This window comes from Delphinapterus leucas, chromosome 2, assembly GCF_059928025.1.
Source record: "Delphinapterus leucas isolate spDelLeu-1000000601 "Yukka" chromosome 2, BTC_Dleu_Yukka2, whole genome shotgun sequence".
NCBI lineage: Eukaryota > Metazoa > Chordata > Mammalia > Artiodactyla > Monodontidae > Delphinapterus > Delphinapterus leucas.
Genome location: NC_143130.1, coordinates 85,713,839 through 85,724,861, shown reverse-complemented (window position 1 = coordinate 85,724,861; position 11,023 = coordinate 85,713,839). Strand labels below are relative to the sequence as shown.

The window sequence follows — 11,023 nt, the reverse complement described above, 5'->3', positions numbered from 1 at the left end:
TTTTTGGCTGTGTTGCCTCTTCGTTGCTATGCGCGGGCTTTCTCTAGTTGTGGCGAGCCGGGGCTAGTGTTTGTTGCGGTGCACGGGCTTCTCATTGTGGTGGCTTCTCTTGCTGCGCTTGCTGTGGTGCACCGGCTCTAGGCGCACGGGCTTCAGTAGTTGTGGCCTGCAGGCTCAGTAGGTGTGGCGCATGGGCATACCTGCTCCTCGGCATGTGGGAACTTCCCTGACCTGGGCTCGAACCCATGTCCCCTGCGTTGGCAGGCACATTCTTAACCACCGCACCACCAGGGAAGTCCGGTATAGAACTATATAAAGAGGGGTTTTAATTTATGTCAGATAGTGTACATGTTTCTTGTAGAAAAGATTATTCCACTCTAGAAACTTTAACACGCGATACGACTACAAATGTAGTATTCTATGGGCTAGATCTTATCAGTAAATTTCATAAGTAATTGGGCAAATAAGAAAGCAGTAGGTACTGGGGAGTAAGAAGACTCAAATCTGGGGTGCCCCCACCCCAATTTAAAGAGCACGGTGTGTTTTTCAAATCCATATTTCATCTGGTCTTTGTTTCTCATCCATCCTCGGTGTCTGCCTTTCTCGAGAAGGCTCAGATCCTCTGCTTTCACACCTTCCTGGCTGACTGTGCCCCAGCTCCCGCCCTGGAACCTCAGCATGCATGGGTGTGCCCGCTCTCCCTGTGCATCACCAGCTTTGCCAGGGAGCTGCTGTATCGTGCACTGCTTGCTGTACCCCAGAGTACCTAGACCCTTCTGGTCCATGAAGTACACTCTCATCACCATGAGTGCACGCCCATCCCCTTACCTTATATCTTGCCTCTAAGCCAGGCTTGGGGGTGACTACAGTATGCATTCAGCTATGTGAGCTGCTGGGATCAAAGTGAAGTTCCCAACTTTAGAAGTTGCAGGCTTGAGGGGCACACAGTGATTTAAAGTCGGATCACCTGACTTAAAGGGGGGGGCTGATTGATTTAAAGCCATGGCAGCTGACTTAAAGCCTGCGTCCCTCAGCTGCAGGAAGAGACCAACTTTGGGGGTGCACGGGTTCGCTCCAAGCCAGCACTGCTGTTCAGGAAGAGCTTCCAGTAGCGCCTTAGTACAGGGGGACTTGGTGCCTTGTCTTGCCCCTGCCCTCAGCGGGGGGCCCCCTGCTCTTTTGGAGGAGAATCAGGGAGGGGAAAGTGCAGAGTCCCCGCTGGAATTGTGGCACCCCTTGTTTGATGACAGGGAAGGGGGAGCGGGGCTGTGTGGTGTCCTGGGCCTGGACTCACCAGGTCGGCTCAGCCTCCTAACCTCCCCACACGCACCCCACAAGAGTTTCCAATAATATGTAATTGCGCCTTAGGTTCTCGGTCTTCAAACTCATACCCAGACTCCCAGGTCCCTTGATTCAGCCAATTCCTCTGTGCTCTTTCTTCTATTAGATACAGTCCGAGAGGGAGGGGCTGGGGGATGGGACTGGAGGGTCCCCGGCAGCACTGGCCTCGGCTGACTAAATACATCCGGGGCCTGTGCTCTCACATATGTCCGAGGACCCTTAAGGCGGAATCCAGGGGGCCAGTTAGAGGCAGTCCTTGCTGCCTCAAGTGAGTATGGATCACCATCCGGTGGGGAGCACGCTGACCCCTGAGAAGTACTGTTAGGAGGATGTGTTCCTCCCTCGGCTTCAAGGACGTGGGTGGACTTCAGGGCTTCAATTCCCCTCCAGGCCTCCAGGTCTGACTGCACCCCAGCGGCCTTGCAGACCTGGCTTCCTGTCCCAGAATTTTCCAGGCTCCAGGAAGAATCCAGAGTGCAGAGATGGTGCCTGAGGGCTCCCACTTAAGAAGTGCTGCCCCTGGGGACCCAACAGTGGAGGGTCGAAGGGTGAAAGGAGTGTGGGGGTGGGGTAGGGAGGGGTGGCTGCCCTGGGAGTTGTTGAGAGAGAAATATTTCCTCCCACACCCCATGCGCCCTGCAACTGACGCATTGATGCCATAGGATCTCGGGGCCTTTTAGTCAGAGATGCCTCTGCTTCTTTACTCCTGTGTTCAAAACTATGCAAAACAAACTTCATCCTCTTGCTGCCTTGCCAGGACTTTTAAAGCACTGTTCTTTTGAAGTACTCGTTCCCTAAATTGCAGTTTGGAACTGTCCCAGCTATTTAAAAGTTCTCTCCTTAAACTGAGACTAAATCCTACTCTTTTGGAAAAACAACCTTCACTTCAGAGATCGTCTTTTCTGCCCATTCCTTCCTTCTACTTCCCTCTTAAGAACCCCTGTGCTCAAAGAGCTTGGTGATTTATTTTCTGCTTGATGCCAAAAAGAAACCTTCCTCATGCACCCCCAAAGCTTTCCTTGAACATAGGTGTTTCAAAACCATGACAGTGTTTTGCAATTAGTATACACTGGGTAGACTGCCTAGCAATCCCTCCAAGAGCCAGAGGTGAGCGACACCTTTACTTATTTGATTGGATGCCCTTCAAGTTTAGGAAGGTCCCATTCTTATGCCCCAGCAGATAAGACAGAGCCCTGGGTGGCTGTGGCTGTGATTAGATAGCTTCTGATGATTTTATTTCCCTTACTGAGCTGCTGCTTCTAGGTTAAATTCATTTTATTACCTGTCCATTTTTTTTTTGCAGTACGCAGGCCTTTCACTGTTGTGGCCTCTCCCGTTGCAGAGCACAGGCTCCGGACGCACAGGCTCTGCGGCCATGGCTCACGGGCCTAGCCGCTCCACAGCATGTGGCATCATCCCGAACCGGGGCTTGAACCCGTGTCCCCCGCATTGGCAGGCGGAGTCTCAACCACTGCGCCACCTGGGAAGCCCTACCTGTACATTTTTAAAGAAAGGCTGACAAGTGCACCTGGGAAGCCCTACCTGTCCATTTTTAAAGAAAGGCTGACAAAGTCACTGTAATAGGTCAGGAGTCTGAGCTCAGGGTTGGTCAAAGGTACTCACAGGGAGGAAGGTGGATAAAAATAGGTGGGTAAAGTAGGCGGGTTGGCAAGTATAGTCAGGACAGCCGTGTTCACCGTGCATACTAATAAAGGCCAGAATCTCCTCATTTATCTGTGGTGGGAAGTTCTGCTGCTTTCACAGGATCAAACTCAAATCATATTCAAACTAGGGGGCTTCCCTGGTGGCGCAGTGGTTGGGAATCTGCCTGCCGATGGAGGGGATGCGGGTTCGTGCCCCGGTCCAGGAAGATCCCACATGCTACGGAGCGGCTGGGCCTGTGAGCCATGGCCACTGAGCCTGCGCGTTCGGAGCCTGTGTTCCGCAACGGGAGAGGCCACAACAGTGAGAGGCCTGCATACTGCAAATAAAAATACAAACTAGGGGATTTCCCCTGAGCATAAAAGTAAGTATCCACCCCTTGCAGGAGTCGCTGCTGAGGAATAAAGAAGCAGATGTAGAGAACGAACTTGAGGACACAGAGAGGGGGAAGGGTAAGCTGAGATGAAGTGAGAGAGTGGCATAGACATGTATACAGTACCAAAGGTGAAATAGATAGCTAGTGGGAAGCAGCTGCATATAGCACAGGGAGATCAGCTCAGTGCTTTGTGACCACCTAGAGGTGGGATAGGGAGGATGGGAGGGAGATGCAAGAGGGGGGATATGGGGGTGTATGTATACGAATAGCTGATTCCCTTTGTTATACAGCAGAAGCTAACACAACGTGGTAAAGCAATTATACTCCAATAAAGATGTTAACAGCAACAGCAAAACCCCCCAAAAAACTAAGTCAATCAAGCCAAGGGAGACATTGTATGTGTTTACAGTTCAAGAAATCCAGAAGAGAATCCTTTACTCTGTATGCAAAGAATGGTCCATTTGAAAAGAAAAAAACTTTCTGAAATGTTGTTTTTCCATTTATTGTTCAGAGCATCATTTTTATACCTCTGCATTTCTTACTATTCAAAGCCAAGTCACGTGAGTTACAGGGAAGCTGATTGATTTAAAGTTGGGTCATGTGATTGAAAAAGCAGTGGCAGTTGATTGATTTAAATCCCGGTCATATGACATGAGGAGGGAGTGCTAAAAACTGCTTTTTCATCTCCGGCTCAGAATATCCTATTTACCTTGGTTTTTCTTACGATTCAGAAAACTTGAGCTGTCTCTCCTTGGAATCATCAGGAGAAAACTACAGTATTTCAGGTTCATTCTTGAAACCAACTTCTTACGGTTAAGGTGTATTGACTAAAAGATCTTTCTTCCAGAGATTCCAAACCTCTGTAGGACACTTCATTGTAATTGGAGAAAAAAGGAGAATGAAATCAGGCCAGTAGCTGCAGAGGGCATGGCAGACCCCAGGACTAGGGAAGGAGGAGGAGGAAGCGCTGAGAGTTGCCATTAGAGAAGACAACCTCCAGAGGGCGCAAAAGCACCGGCAGAGCCCACCTGCACTCCCACTTTGGCACTCCAGAATCAGAGTTGGGTTTGGAGATGGGGTTGCTGTAACCCCAAGGAGGTGAGCAGAGAGGAGGAGTTGATTACCGGTCTCCTCTGACTCTCTGGCCCGAATTGCCTGGCTTCACAGGGGGGACAGAGTTTTGCTTTCAGGAACTGAGGGGTCACTTGCAGGCTGCTGGGGTTGCCCAGTGGCCCGACAGCCTGACAGGCTGACTGTGGTGTGACCGCCCTTTGTTTCTTCAGAATCTGTACATCAGGAGGTGCATGGCTGCGGGAGCCCATTCACCGACTCTCCCTCAAGGTGAATGGCACCTTCCCTGGGGGTACCCTATGATCACCAGGTACTTGAAATGAATGCAAGTTTTTTGACTTCAAGGAAGAGCTCACATAACCCCTTCTGCCTCATAATGTGTGGGATTTACTATAATGGAAGGATATTATAAAGAACAGGTAGAAAACTCACCTGTTGGTCTCCATGTAGGATTTTATTTTGCACGAATCCCTCCTACATGAGTAGATAGCAGAGGTTTATTTTTGTTCCTGTGTGTGTAGTTGTGGCAGAGGATGTAGGTATGGTGATTTGAAGCCCTGAAAGAAATATTCTCAGAACTCTCAAGACTTCTCTTGATTGGAACGGAAAGAGACCTGGAAAAGGAGGAAAAGAAAAGAAAGAGGGAGAAAGAATGACTGTTTCTCAGTTAATTCACCTTCTTAGTTGATTGTTCTGTCTTCTCATTTCTTTTAACTTCTATGTATGTCTAATGGAAAAATGTAGAAAGGCTGATTTTTATGCTTTAAAAGATTTTACATCTCAAAGGGCCTAGAAGTGGCTAACAGAACTTACTCAAGTCAATGTTACATAGAGACTTTGATATTAAATTTGTATACTAAAGTGGGTTAATCCAAATTTTCTCTTTCTTTTTGAGTGAATATTTGTAACATATTTTTGTAGATAATAATTTATCTTAGGTATACAAAAATTGTAAGAATGGGTACCATTTTTCACCACTTAAATGAATAGATCGTACACTTTAAATGCCAATGTTGTGTCTTACATGTTGTTTTTTAATTCATTGATTTCCAAAACTTGTGTTTATTTAATTGATTTCTATCTAATAGTCTCCTCTTTATTGTTTCTTACTTTGTATTTTATTGATCTATAGTTAATTTACATTATTATATTAGTTTCAGAGGTACAACACATAGTGATTCATAAATGTTTAGGTATTTCTCCATTTATACTTATTATAAAAGAGTGGCTCTATTCCCCATGCTATACTGTACGTCACTGTAGATTATTGATTTTATACATAGTGGATTCTTCCTCAGAATCTCTACCACCATTTTGCTCCTCCACCTTGTCTCTCCCTGCTGGTAACCACTAGTCTGTTCTTTAATCTGTGAGTCTGTTTTGTTGTTGTTGTTGTTGTATTCAATTTTTTAGATGCCACGTGTAAGTGATAACCTACCAGGCTTGTTTTCTCTGCGGCTTATTTTACTAAGCATAATACCCTCCAGGTCCATCCATGTTCTTGCAAATGGCAAAATTTCATGTTTTGCTGAAGTCATCATAGAAAATTTTTTTTATCCCCTAACCTATTGATGAACACTTAGTTTGACTCTATATCTTGGCTATGGCAAATAACACTGTTATGAACATTGGTGTGCAGTTATGTTTTTGAAATAGTGTTTTTGTCTTCTTGTTATATACCCAAGAGTGAAATTGCAGGATATTATGGTAGTTCTGTTTTTAGTTTTTTGTGGAACCTCCATTCTGCTTTCCACAGTAGCTGCACTACTTCACATTCACATCAAGAGTGTACAAGAGTTTCCCTTTCTCCACATCCTTACTAACCTTTGTTATTTGTGACCTTTTTGATGACAGCCATTCTGACAAGCCTGAGGTGATATATCTCATTGTTTTGATTTGCATTTTATTGCCAGATTAGCTATGTTTAGCATCTTTGTGAGTTCTGGCTGTCTATCTGTATTTTTTCCTTGGAAAAATGTCTATTTAGGTCTTCTAATATTTTTAAAAAAGATTTTGGGTGTTGTTCTGATATTGAGTTGCATGTGCTGTTTCTGTAGTTTAGATATGAACCCTTGCTTGGTCATCTTTTTGGTGTTAACCTGTTATCATGTGCAAATATTGTCTCTCCTTCAGCAGGTGGTCTTTTCATTTTGTCTTTGGTTTCCTTTGCTGTGCAAAATCTTTTAAGTTTAGTGAAGTCCCATTTGTTTATTCTTGCTTTTGTTTCATTTGCCTTAGTAGACTGAACCCAAAACTGTTGCAATCATTTATGTTGAAGAATGTTCTGTATTTTCCTCTAGGGGTTTTAGGGTCCTACATTTAGGTCTTTATTCAGTTTTGCATTTATTTTATATATGGTGCGCTAAACTACTCTAATTTTATTCTTTTCCATGTAGCTGACCAGTTTTCCCAGTACCACTTATTGAAGAGACAGTTTTTTCTCCATATTGCCTGCTTTGTCATAAATCAATTAAATATAAGTGTGTGGGCTTCTTTCTGGGATCTCTTCCATTCCAGTGATCTTTGTGTCTCTTTTTGCTCTGGTCCAGTTCTCTTTGATTACTGTCGCTTTGCAGTATAATCTGAAGTCAAGGTGCGTGATGCCTCCAGCTCTGTTCTTTCTCAAGATTGTTTGGCTATTTGGGATCTTTGTGTTTCTATACAAATTTTAAAATTACTTTTTCAAGTTCTGTGAAAATGCTTTGGTATTCTGAAAGGGATTGCATTAAATCTGTAGATTGTCTTTGGTAGTATGGTTATTTTAACAGTATTAATTCTTCCAGTCCATGCACCTGCTATATTTTCCCATCTTTTTCTGTTGCCTTCAACTTCTTTCACCAATGGCTGGTAGATTTCTGAGCACATGTCTTTTACCTGCTTAGGGGTGTTTGTTCCTAAGTATGTTATTCTTTTTGGTGTGATTGCATATGGCATTCTTAATTTTTTTCTTTCTGACAGCTTTGAGTTTTATTTTTTCTTCTTTTTCTAATTCCTTCAGGTGTAATGTTAGGTTGTTTATTTGATATTTTTCTTGTTTCGTAAGAATAAGCTTGTATCACTATAACTTCCCCCTGTGAACTGCATTGGTTGTGTCCCATAGATTTTGGATCATTATGTGTTCATTTTCATTTGCCTTGGGTTTTTTTAGAATCCCTCTTTAATTTCTTCAGTGTTCCTTTCTTCCACTTTTATTCCCTTCATCTGTGATGTGAGGACTGTCTTTAATATTTGGATTTCTTTCAGTTTTTTGTGTGTGTGTGTGTGTGTTTGATCATTTAAGTTGCTGAGCTCTTAATTTCATATGGACACTAACAACCCTGCACTGTTACTCTGCTCCCCCACAGTTACTGAATTTGACCTTATATTTTACATCTACTTGTTTTGTGTGTCCCTGAACTTCTTATTGTGAATATAGATGAGTTTATTACTGTTTTCTTTCATCCTTCCCATTAGCTATGTACATGGTTGATTTCCGGCCTTTGTTGAGTATTTGCCTTATCCAATGAGGTTTTTCCTTTAGTAAGTTGTGTTTCCTAATTTTTAGGTTTCAGTTGTGGCCTTTCGTTTTTCACTGAGAAAAGCCCCTTTAAGATTTCTCATAAAGCTGGTTTGACGTTGCTGAGCTCTTTTAGTTTTGCTTCTCTGTAAAACTTTAGATCTCACCATCAAATCTGAAGGAGAGCCTTGCTGGGTAGAGTATTTTTGGTTATAGGCTTTTCCCTTTCATGACTTTAAATATACCATGCCACTCCTTTCTGGCATGCAGACGTTATCCTGAAAAGTCAACTGATAACTTTATGCAAGTTCCCATGTTTGTGACTTGTTGCTTTTCCTTTGCTCCTTTTAATAGTGTCTTTTTATCTTTATTTTTTTGCCATTTTAATTACAGTGAGTCTTGGTGTGGTCCTATTTCGGTTGATCCTGTTTTGGCCTTACTGTGTTTAGTGGACATGGATGTCTGTTTTCTTTCCCAGGTTATGGAAGTTTTCAGCTCTTATGTCTTCAGGTATGTTCTACACTGCTTTCTCCTTCCTTTTTGCTTCTGGGACCAGTATAATGCAAATATTAGTACACTTGATGTTGTTTCACAAGTCTGTTCAACTTTCCTCATTTCATTTTAATCTGTTGTTTTACCGTTCATCTTCAGTGATTGCCAGTACTCTGTTCTCAGTTTTCTGATTCATTCCTTTGTATCATTTAGTCTACAGTAGTTTCATTATAGTGTATTTTTCATTTCAGTTATTGTATTCCTCATCTCTGTTTTGTTGTTCTTTAATGGTCTAACTCTTTTTAAAAAAATTCTAACTTCTTGCTCTGGTCGTCGGTTCTTCTCCTGAGTTCTTTGATCATCTTTATAGTCATTACCTTGAACTCTTTGTTGAGCAGATTGGCTATCTCCACTTCACTTAGATCTTCTTCTGAGTTCTTATCTCGTTCCTTCATTTGGATCCGGTTTCTGTGTCACCTCATTTTTCTTAACTTGCTGTTTTTATTGCTATGTATGTAGTAGGTTTGTTACATTTCCTGACATTAGAGAAGTGGCCTTTTGTAGGAGGGGTCCTATGTGTCCCAGGCGCCCACTGTCCCCTGGTCATTAGAACTATATGTTCTAGGTCCTATGCGGGCTGCTTGGGCTCTTCTGTTGTGGTGGGCTGACTACTGTGGGTGGTCTGGTAGGCTTGGCTGCCCCCGGAGTGCATGTTTGCCAGACTCTGCCTAGTATGGAGGCTGTCTGTGCTGCTTGGTGAGGCTAAATCATAAGGCAGCTGGCTGCACAACTCTGGGGGACACCAAATCTAGTGCTGGATCACTTATGGGTTGAATTGCAGTCCAGGTGGTATCAGGGCTAGTGCCCAGTCACTGGTCCTGGGGCTGTGCTGGCTACTGCGAGGAAGACACAGGTCCTGAGTTCTGGCTGCAGGACCCAGGAGTTGCAGAGTTGGTGTTGGATCACTGTCCCTGACACAGGTATCTGCAGGGTCTGGGGTATCCCTGATCTTGTGTTGGCATTCTGATGGGCAGCGTCAGGACCCAGCTGAGTCCATGGCTGCTTCTGGCCTGCAAGTGAGTGGCCTGGTTACACAGGCTGCTGGGCTGTGGTATTCCTGAAGCTGGTGTGTGCCTGTTGGTGTATGAGGCTGATCCCACTGCTAGAGCAGGTTTGCTGTTGGGTAGGTCCAAGCTCCATCCAGTCCCTGTGCAGTAATCACCTGGTGATGGTGAGGCTGATTCCAAGGCCAGAGCAGTTAATCTGGTGATCCCGTGGAGCATGTTTTAGAAAGGGAGAGGGTAGAGATGGAAACAGCAGTCAGAAGACAGTTATACCCATCCAGGTGAAATGAGAGACTAAGCTGGAATCAATGGAAATAAGATAGTCAGCTATAGTCAAGAGTAGGTATTTTCGAATAAAAGTCAGCATGATAGAAAGTGTAATCCTGGATTAACGTTACATATTAATGATAGGAGTAACATCCTTTCAAGTTTTGTGAAAGGTTATCTTTTATTTCTTCCGGTAATGAATTGGCCTAGAGAAACGGAACTATACTGGGAAATGTGTAAATATAAGAATATTCCTCCTCATATTAGAAATTATAATGATATATAGAGATAAAAATGTTGAGCTCATAATCTAGAATTTGATAAGGCCACAAAAGTTGGAATCTAATCAATGCCTCTGCTCTCAGGAAAGATTACCTCCAAAATCTATAAAGATCTATAGTTGTATATTTAATTTATGAAGATCCTGAAGGTGAGACTCTTAAGAGAGGTGAAGTCAGGGTTAGGGGCTCTGGAAGGTTCAAATAGTAATTCCTAAGGTTTGGAGATTAGAACAAAGCTTCTTATTTATTATTATCATTCTAACTTCTACTAGTTATTCCTACTAATTAGATATCTAATAGCTAATTGAGGCAATATTTTCCTTTTACCTTTCCTAGAGATTTATCCTGCAATAAAATACCATCTATCGAAAAACGTACATGTGAACCAATGCCTTTTTGGCAGTTTATGTAAGTTACAAATATAACTTCATTATATTTGGAATTTTTATAAAGCTTAATTTTTTATAAAATTAATTTGTTACTCAGTTTGAAATATGATTAAAATTACTACTAAAATTAGGTAGCAAAATCTTTTTGTCTCTAGCAAAGATTAGTGTGAGAATTATTACACAGATCAGAGTGAATCATTATGGAGCAGTGGTTCTCAACCAGGGTGATTTTTTCACGCAGGTGACATTTGGTAGTGTCTGGAGATATTTTTCCTTGTCAGAACTGTATATGCTACTGGCATCTAGGGGACAGAGGTCAGAGATGCTACTAAACATCCAACTGTTCAGGGGAGCCTCCCACAGCAAAGAATTATCCAGCCAAAAATGCCAAGAGTGCCGCCTTTCTAGAGAAATAAAGATCACTTAATACAAGTATTTAATGAACATTTACTATTTTCTATCTAATGCACCACATATCTAATCATGAAAGTATAAATCATAATATCTTCCACAGTGAGATTTCTTTAGTGTATGGAGGGAGTAGTGATATTATGTTTCATCATATATAAATTAGAATTATTGCC

At 42.8% G+C, this 11,023-nt stretch overlaps 1 pseudogene; it reads left to right on the top strand.

The window, feature by feature from the left end:
• The first annotated feature begins 4,724 nt into the window (after positions 1–4,724).
• Positions 4,725–11,023, top strand: part of LOC111177614 (RAD52 motif-containing protein 1-like) — a 32,647-nt pseudogene continuing 26,348 nt past the window's right edge.